This window comes from Drosophila grimshawi, unplaced genomic scaffold (genome assembly GCF_018153295.1).
Source record: "Drosophila grimshawi isolate 15287-2541.00 unplaced genomic scaffold, ASM1815329v1 contig_44, whole genome shotgun sequence".
Lineage (NCBI taxonomy): Eukaryota > Metazoa > Arthropoda > Insecta > Diptera > Drosophilidae > Drosophila > Drosophila grimshawi.
Genome location: NW_025063240.1, coordinates 13,310,236 through 13,319,546, shown reverse-complemented (window position 1 = coordinate 13,319,546; position 9,311 = coordinate 13,310,236). Strand labels below are relative to the sequence as shown.

General features: G+C 36.3%; 1 protein-coding gene across 2 annotated transcripts in view; it reads left to right on the top strand.

The window, feature by feature from the left end:
* The first annotated feature begins 576 nt into the window (after positions 1 to 576).
* Positions 577 to 9,311, top strand: part of LOC6557916 (cyclin-dependent kinase 14) — a 70,593-nt gene continuing 61,858 nt past the window's right edge. Inside the window, exon 1 of one of the 2 annotated variants that reach the window (XM_032737947.2) lies at positions 577 to 677. The gene's annotated coding sequence lies outside the window, so the exon portion shown is untranslated. The remainder of the gene's footprint in view (positions 678 to 9,311) is intronic. The other variant, XM_001984338.3, reaches the window with a different exon arrangement.

Below are 9,311 nucleotides of genomic sequence, written 5' to 3'. Positions count from 1 at the left end.
TAAATGTCAAAGTGTTTGAACGAACTCTTTTAAACTTGCGTGTTTGTTTTTGTGTGTGTGTGTTTGTGTTTTTTTTATCTTTATGAGTTTTAAAGTAAACAAAATTATAAATAACCGATTGCTGTTGTTGTTTGTTAAAGTGTTTTGATGAGCTGCTAAGGCAAATCAAAAGATTATAACAGCAAAACACCCTCAACAACAGCAACAACGACAACAACCGAACCACCCCAAAAATAAAAAGATACTTTTTGGGGTTGCCTTCTGCCAAGCTTCGTTTTTGTTGTTGTCTGCTTGCTCTCTGTTGTCTGTGGCCGTAGCTCAATATTTATTATTGTTGTACTGTCTGCAGATAAAAAAATTTGACCTCGTTTACAGCGAGACGGTTCTTATGAAATGCATGGAAATATATAGAAAAGTGCCATAAAGTGAAATACTCAACTTGAACAGCAAAAATGTTTGCCATAAATAAAAGCTTTGCAGTCGATTTAAAAGATTAACTAAATAATAAAAAACAAAATAAAAAACAAAAAAAACAACAAAACAATAAAAATAGCAGTTAAAATAACTGCTCGCTAACAAATAAATTTTCAACGTGAGCAGCTACACAGAAAACGGCCTCAAAATTGCCGAATTAATCAATCAACCCACAAAGCTGAACAACAACAATTTTGGCGCTGGTGCGTATTTGAACTAAATGCATTAAACATTTTGCTCAATTTAAATAATATTAATATAATCATCAACGCCAATTCAAGATGAACTCACGAAACACTCACCTAACTCTCCTTAACGGCTTGTTTAGCTTAATTATATTCACGCTTGATTTACAGCCACGAAAACACAAATAATAAAACAAGAACAGAAAAAAAAAATAAGTGGAATGTGAAAAGTAAACAATCATTAAACTCATGGCTTGCCAGGCCTGGCAGTAAATTGTTTAAGCAAAATGTACAATTCATATAATTTGATATTTTTATTTATAAATGTTGGCTTTATAGAATCCATCAAAACGCTTGTTTTTATTTTTAGAAACATTTATGATGCTTAAAATCAACAAATTTTCCTGCAGCAATAAACAACTGAAGGGACACGAAAATTATATGTGTGTGTGTGTGTGTGAGTGTATTTAATGAATGGAAAATTATCTAATTCCCGAGACTGTTTATAATTGATTTGATGTTATAGTTAAATGTTGTTAATTGTTGGGTTACTCAGCCAGAAAACCAACTTTGACCTTCCATGCCTTTAATTAATTACTCAATATTAGCTGATACATATTAGTTTTGTTATTTATTTGATTTTTAATCGTTTAATCGGCTTAACTGATCAACTTTAAAATGCCTGAAAATTCAACAACTTCAAACGTTTTTTCTTCGCCCCGGCGTTCAACAGACCATGAAATATATTTTTTGAGGAAAATACCAAAAACAAATAAATATTTTAAAATATGCGTTAAAGTCTATTTAAAATGCTGAACAAATATTAAATGGCTGCCGCAACACCACAGCCTGTCTGTCTGGTTGAGAGCAGAGTACGGAGATGGGCAGCGGGGGAACGGGGACTTGGCGCATGCATCAGAGTAAACTTTATTTAAATGAAGCGCAAATATTTTGACACGTCGACGTTCGAAATGCAACCAAAAATGATTAATATTTCAGCAGTAACAGCAACAAAAATGGAATATAATGAAACCAAACTTGCATTTAATTAAAACAGACGAAGAATTCAATTCCGAACCGAAGATTCAATACACTAGTAAAATTGCCAACACATAAGACTTGATATAAATTAAGAAACTAGTGATTCTTCTCATGCAGGCTATAAGATCTCAGAGATTTGGTTTTTCCATAGGCTAGCAGCATTTGAGCATGCATAAATGTTGACTTTCGAATTGATTGTTAAACAAAACAGTTCAACCGACTCTGTTAGTCAAACTGTTCAAGAATATATCTATATTTTATTCGGATTCAAAGTGTTACAAACTTCTCGATAAAATTATAATACACTCTGCAAAGCTGTGCATCACTTGAAATGCATATTTTAAGCACGAATTGGCAATAAGAGTGGCTGCTGTGGGGCAGCCAGTGTTGCACAATGCACCAATATGAATATAAGTATTTGAATTGTAATCCCCTTGGAATCCCCTTCGTTTCTCATTTCCAATCGTTACGAATCCCTTCGTCCAATCAGATCGGCTGAGGGAACCGGCTTAAAGCAGCACGCAAAAGACTTCGACTCGACACTCAATATTAATGGCTTGTTTTTGTTGTTGTTTTTGTTTCTGTGTTTGCAATTGAAATTAATTCAAGTTGAATTGAACTCTTTATTAGAACATTGACCCAGCAGCGACGTCAGCAGCAACTCTTAAACCAGGGCTGCCAAACAGAACGCGAGAAAAGGAGAGCAAGAAATGATATGCAAAATAGGCTAGCTCTAATCAGCTGTTAAGTCACTTATTTAATCAGCTTTATATGCGGATGATAAGCAATGTATATATACACACACACACACACACACACACACTCAAGCACATATTTACACATACATACGCAGCATAAACACGAAGAACACTTCCGCTATCAGTCAGACAGCAAACATTATAATCAGAACTCATTACAATTATCCGAACGGAGCTGTGCGTGGGTCGCTCAACAAGTTTGTCAGAAATGAGTTACTTTTCATATGCTTCTTTCACTGAAAAAGTGCTGTTCTTTTAGTATTCGATGCGTATTTTATTTACTTTCGTTTTGTCTACCCTAATCTGAGAAAATTGATAAGTTTCTCACGCAATTTAAAATATACTCGGATACAAATTAATTTACGATATTTGCTAAAATATTATTCATATACAGTCTCTCTCTAAATTCGTAAACGTTTTTCGGGCTGCACTTTTAGCAAGCTCTTATTGAACTTCCTCTTAATTTTGCTGCTTACTTTTTGTTTGCCACTCGCAAGTGCGAACTTGGCGCATTTGATTTATTGGGCGATCCCGAAACTTGTTTAGTTTGTTTGTTTAGTCAACTAGTTGAATATTGAATGAATTACAAGTCAACTGCCTGTAATTAACTACCGAGAGAGATAGAGGGAAAGAGATAGAAACTTGTCGCCTTTTTATTCATGAGATTTGTATGAAGCTCATCATAACTTGATGGCTAAATCGATTAGAAAGTCAGCTAAGTAAGGCTCGAAAGTAATTAAGATTGACCAGCTTTGGCTGTCGTTACATATTTTCTGAAAATTTTAATTAAGTTTCGGTTGACTCGGTTTGGCTTTTCTTTTTTTTTTTTTTGCCCACATGGCGATTTGGCCAGTTTGATAAACGGCCAAGAGGCACGCAACTTGGCCAAAAAGTTGCGCTCGTGCAGAAAGCCCATTAAACAGGTGGGCAATATCAAAAAAAAAAAAACCTGGGCTGGGCTGGGCTCCATTTTGTTGGGGGTTCGGCTTTTGGGTGGCGACTTACATGCAACTGGTTGACTAATTTTTTATGTTTTTATATTGTTCTGACCAGGAAGACCTTTTTGCCCTATCGCCCTTTCACCACCCTCACATTCATCAGCTGCCTATCCCCACCACCCTTTACGCCATTTCTCACTCGTCTGACGATAATTTGATACGATTTCTTGTTGGCGATAAAAAATAGTTCTATATGGTAATAAAACTTGTACTTTGCCAAACGTGTTTTGCATAAAAATCATCGACACACACACACACAAGCATATGTGTTAAATGAGGTGGCATTCATAAATTCTGCGCCACCTCCTCCAACTCCCGCGCAGCTCTTTTAAAGATGTTTAGCTGGTTGTGTGTGCTTTGCGGTCTATTTTTGCTTAATTTCCCTGATGATGGTTTTTAAATTTTATGGCTGACTAATAAAAGAGTGTCTGTGTTTGTGTGTCTGTGTGTGTGTGTGTGTGTGTGTGTGTGGAGTGTGAGGAGAGGGTGTGTGAATGACAGCGTTGATTGATAAGATTACTTTTTAAGCCTATGTTGCTATCTAAATGATTTACCTACTTGCCTATTTTTGTAAGCAATAAACAACATTTTTTGATTATATCAAAGGCCAACGTTTTATATTGAAATAAGTTAAGGCCAATGCTAGTTGGGCTGAAAACAAAACTCTTGTTCTAACTACAACTATAATCTATATGCAAAAATTGCACATTTTTATGGAACTTTTATTTTTAATCCACTTATTTATTAATGTACCACATACTAAGCTGTGTGCAATTAGATTTGCAAATGGATTTTGAATATAATCCAGACTCGTTTTATGTCTGGTTATTGGATTATTATACCCTGAACGCATTGAAAGTGGGTATATGTGTTTGTCTGTTTTTTTGGAGTAACTAGAGACTTGAAATTTTTTCGTAAACTATAAGCAATTCAACTTTATTGTATTATCGATAGCTCCATTAGTTTCTTCACTGTCGATAGGCAACTATTGTCGATAAAATTTGAAATATATATCTTTCTATTTGAGAAAATGTCATCACGATCGGCAAAAAATCATATGCTCATATTTATTAAATAACACAGCAACAAGCCGTACACTGACACACATACATATGTCTTGTGTCCAGGGTATCTCATAGTCGACCTCTGTCGACTAACGCATTCTTATTCTTATTGGCTTATTGCAAATGTTTATTTTAACAACCAACTCTGAATTGGAAATCATAAAAAGTATTTCCTTTTCCTATTCCCATTGAATTTGCAGCACTTCCTATTTTCATTTAATTACATTTAAATGCATTTTCAATAAATGTTGCATAACACACACACACACACAACAAAAACCGTTAAATCCGTGTGCTAATCTGTGTTATATAACAGCGGCACAAGGATTATGGAAATGACCAGCAACAAATTTGTCATTAATTAAATATCGTATTTTGTTGAATTTTAATGCGATTGTGTATTGTTTGCTGTGTGTTCAGAGTGTGTGTGTGACTTGTGTTCGCTTGCAGCTATCAATCGCCTGTTCGCCGCAGGCTTATCAATTATACGGCATGCTGCATGTTGCATGCTGCAGCCTTGTTTGTTCGCGTCCATTGACATTTCGACTGACAGTTCAACGCCGGCCAAAAGGCTGCCCCCAAAAAACACCAACAGCATCTGAGCTGCTGTTTTATGCCACGTATCGGGTCTTGCCACACGTGTCAGCCTGGTCATCGTTGTTTTTGTTGTTTTTTTTTGTTGTTGCTGTGACCTGGCGTCACCTTTGCTATTTTTGGCCACAAGTTGTCCCCACTTTCGGGTAAATTGTTCACGTCATTTACAAACCGTTTAATCATGCGCCATCGGTTCCGTCAGCTGTCTGCATTTTTTGGCCAACTGTTCTCTCTCTCTCTCTCTCTCTCTCTCTCTTTCTCTATCTCACTCTCTCCAGTCTCGCTCCGCAATTAGTTAGCTGCTGTCGCCAAGTGTCAAAATAATTCGCATTTACATTTGCCACACCAAATCTATTTTCTTATGCCTTGCGATTTTCACTCTTGGCCATGCGCCCACAAATGACAAACGCATCTCTGACTAAGGTAGTTGGGGGCGGGGGGAATGGGGCATGTGGCATAGCACGTGGGTTTAGCTTCTGCTGCTGCCGCTGCTGCTGTTGCTACTATTGCGGTTGCTGCCTGCCTGCTGCCTGCTGCCTTCTGTCTTCGTTTGTCTGCTGCAATGAGTGAATGTTTGCATGGCATGGCCAAAATGTCACGTATACGTCGTGTGGCACGCCATCGCGACATTTGCGCCGCACGCATGTCACCAGTTGCCTCCCCTCCCTCATCAGATTCTCTCTGAGTGGTGGTAATTACGTCATTAACAAGAAAATTTCGTAAAGTGCTCTTCATATCATCATTGTGTGGCTGCTGTTTACTTCTTATGCCTTATGTTGAACAATTCTAAAATACAGCCACTTGGCTGCTCCTATGAATTTTGACATGTGTATTATTATGCATGGCTGGCATGAGAACTCAAATCACAACAATCAACCATATAAATATATACACTGTATGTGAGTCGCGTTTCATTTCCCATATTGAAAAGCTATTTATTACTAATTTCTATTTATTTGTGCAATATTTTTGTTAGTATTCATTCTTTGAGTTAGTCATGAAATTATAGATTATTTTTGGTGAAATGTTATTTTGTGTCACTTTTATCAATTTGACTCACGTCTCCTAATTAACTATAGAACACTAATTCTCTAATTCTTATCAGCGCTATCTGGCTTTATCAAGCTTAAACTCACAGCACAATTTCAAGAACTATGGTTTTTAATGTTGTGTAAATCTTTTAAGTGCTAATTACAAGCTTAGGCAGGTATTCCTTAGATAGAAGCGCAGACATTGTTTATGTTTATTGTATATGATATATTGTTTATTATATATTGATACCCAGTAGACAAGGGTATCCAATCTGCTGCATGCCTTAGATAGCCGTTTTTCATTTCCTTGTGATTCACTCGCGAAAATTAACATTGGCTGCACATTTAATTACAGTGCATTTAATAATGACCAATTGGCGAGTTTTTGGTGTGGCGCTAATTGGCTGTGAGAAGCGAGTCGAATTATTCTGTCGCTCACTGTTCGTCACACACACACATTTCTCTGTCTGCCTGTGTGCAGGCTATTGAACTTGTCGAAACATGTCATTTGCAATTTGTGTCTGCCTTTTTGACATTGATGCAGAAGACGATTGCAAAGTTTGATTTGATGATTTGACTACGCGCAACTCATTAATGCAACAAGCGGCAGCAACAAATAGCGGCAGCAGCAGCAGCAGCAGCATCAACAACGACAACTGCAAGTGAAGCATCTGCTGCGAAACTTTTGCAGCGCCTTTTACAGTCTTAATTAAATAAGTTTTGTGCAACTTCCACTTGCAGCAGCAGCAGCAGCAACAGCACCACCAGCAGCAGCGGCAACGAGCCAGCTAGTTGCAACTCATTTTGCTTGTTTGCCTTTCATTTGCCAAAAAACTTTTTTTCTCTCGTGCCTGGCAAACAACTTTAATGGGCTTTTAAAAACCAACAACTACAAATAGAGACTGGCAGTCATTTCATTTCGTTTAATTTATTGTAAAGCAAAATGCATTTTGTTGGCATTCGTTGAGTTTTTAAACAATTTGTCAGACGCTATTCGCTTGTGGATATTTTCGTCCATTTGCATTTTGCATTGCAATTTGTGTAAGCCAAGCAAGCGATGCGAAGCAACAACTGCAACTGACTACCATTTGTATGCAATCGATGAGCATTCCAAGTGCTGCCAGCAGCTATTCCACATCCGCTCTGTTTTCAATGGGAAAATTGTGGGCAGCATCAAAATCAATAGGATACTCAAAGTCTGCCAAAGTCTGTTTTCCACCCTGGCAAGAAAATAAATGTATGAACATTGCAAATAACTAGAACATGGCCTTAATCAAACAGTGCTCGAAAACCGCAGAGAAGTCAAATACGATTCAGCAATTTGAAATGCACACATTCACTGGAATCGAAATTGTATAAATAATTCACATGATTCTCTTTCATTCAAACAATTCTTTCATAGCATTCAAAAACCTCTTAAAATAAGTATCTTTGAATTTATCTATTCATTAGAATCGACTTGACTAAAGTGATTCACTTTTAGCTCTTATTGTTGCTATATTCTGTTCGTTATTATAATAATTGCTAAGCTTGTGACTTGTAATATTTGTTGTTGTTTTAAAATCAATCAAAATGGAAATAGGCACACAGCTAATGCTGATGAGAGTGCGCCTTTAATTGACTTAAGGTGTTAAGCTTTATGTGTTTGCATATAAATATATTTATCCATATATATATATTTCTGCCGTAAATTGCGTTGCTCGACTTGTCTGCATTGTTGTTAAGCCAAATTGCTTTTGAAAGCAGCAGCAACAACAAGAATGACACCGGCAAGGGAAGTGGGCTTTAGATATGGCGAGACACTCGAGAGAGTGAAAAAGACACTTATCCAATGATTTAGTACTGTAAAAAATGTATTCTACAGAAATATATTTATATTTTTAATAGCTTGCTCCATTGGGTGGACAGTCAAGGTGCCAGTCTGTCGATGTATGTGCTGGGATAGGGGATAGGGGATAGGGGATAGGGGGCATGCAACATCATGTTCATGCATCATTCTCATCAATGTCGGTTTTTCGTTGGTCATGTTTTAAGTGGAAGAGTTTGATAAATGACTTTTCAAGTGCCAATTTCCTTGGCTCTAGCCTTGTACGGAATGCAAATGAAGGCAACACAAAACCACACACAAGAAATGAAAACCAGTTTAAATTGGTTTGGAGAGGGCATCTTAAATACGTATAATAGGTATGGCTACAAAATTGTTACATAGATAATGGAAAATGTGTATATGTAATCAAAGCCAGATTCCAGCGTTGATGTTAAGTAATTTGGTTGTGAAAGCTAAACCAATTATGTAAAATTCAATTCACAAATAATCAATTTAAATAGATTTGTCGACAAATAATGAGCAGTTTGCTTCAAAATTGTGTTTTCATCATTAAATGTGTAGATAAGCTATATTATTATTATTATTTTTACACAGACTCTGAGTCTGTGCATGGATCTATTGTGGCCCTAATAAATGATCTGTTGGAAATATATGAAATTCAATTCAATTTAAATAGATTTTGTTAAACTTTGTGAATACTTTTCGTGTTATCAATTTGAAATGTATAATTATTCTTTATTATTAATGTCAGAGTCTGTTTTTCAAAACTATTGTGGCTCGTAGTAAAAAATAAGCTACAAAGGCTCATAGAAATATTTGAAATGAAATAAATTAATAATCAATTCAAGTGTATAATTATATGTATAATATAATTACTCTTTATGATTGTTGTTGGAGTCTGTGCTTGGATCTCTGAGTTCTTATATCTCTTGAGTGTTGAGGGTATAGGTTGACTGAGTCTCAGTGTGCATATTCTCGAGTCAGGGCGCAATTAGTAGGTGGTGTATATGTTGGCTCAATCTGTTAATATTCAAAGATAGTTTCTACTCATATTCAGGCAATCGGCAGTCTATTTCTTATAATTGCTGCCTTGCAGTTTCTTGCTCTGTCTGACTCCCAATTAGGCCTGCCAGCATTTAAATATTTTTCGATAAATCGATTTATTTTTACAAGTTGATAGCGAAAACAATGCACTGAATTATTTTAGCAAACAATCATTTGTTCGTAGCCAGTTATTTACACAGCGCTAACCCAGTCATTATGCCAATCAACGAGCCAACTAAACGCCACTAACAACGACAACAACAACAATAACATTGACAAAATACAGCTGTTACA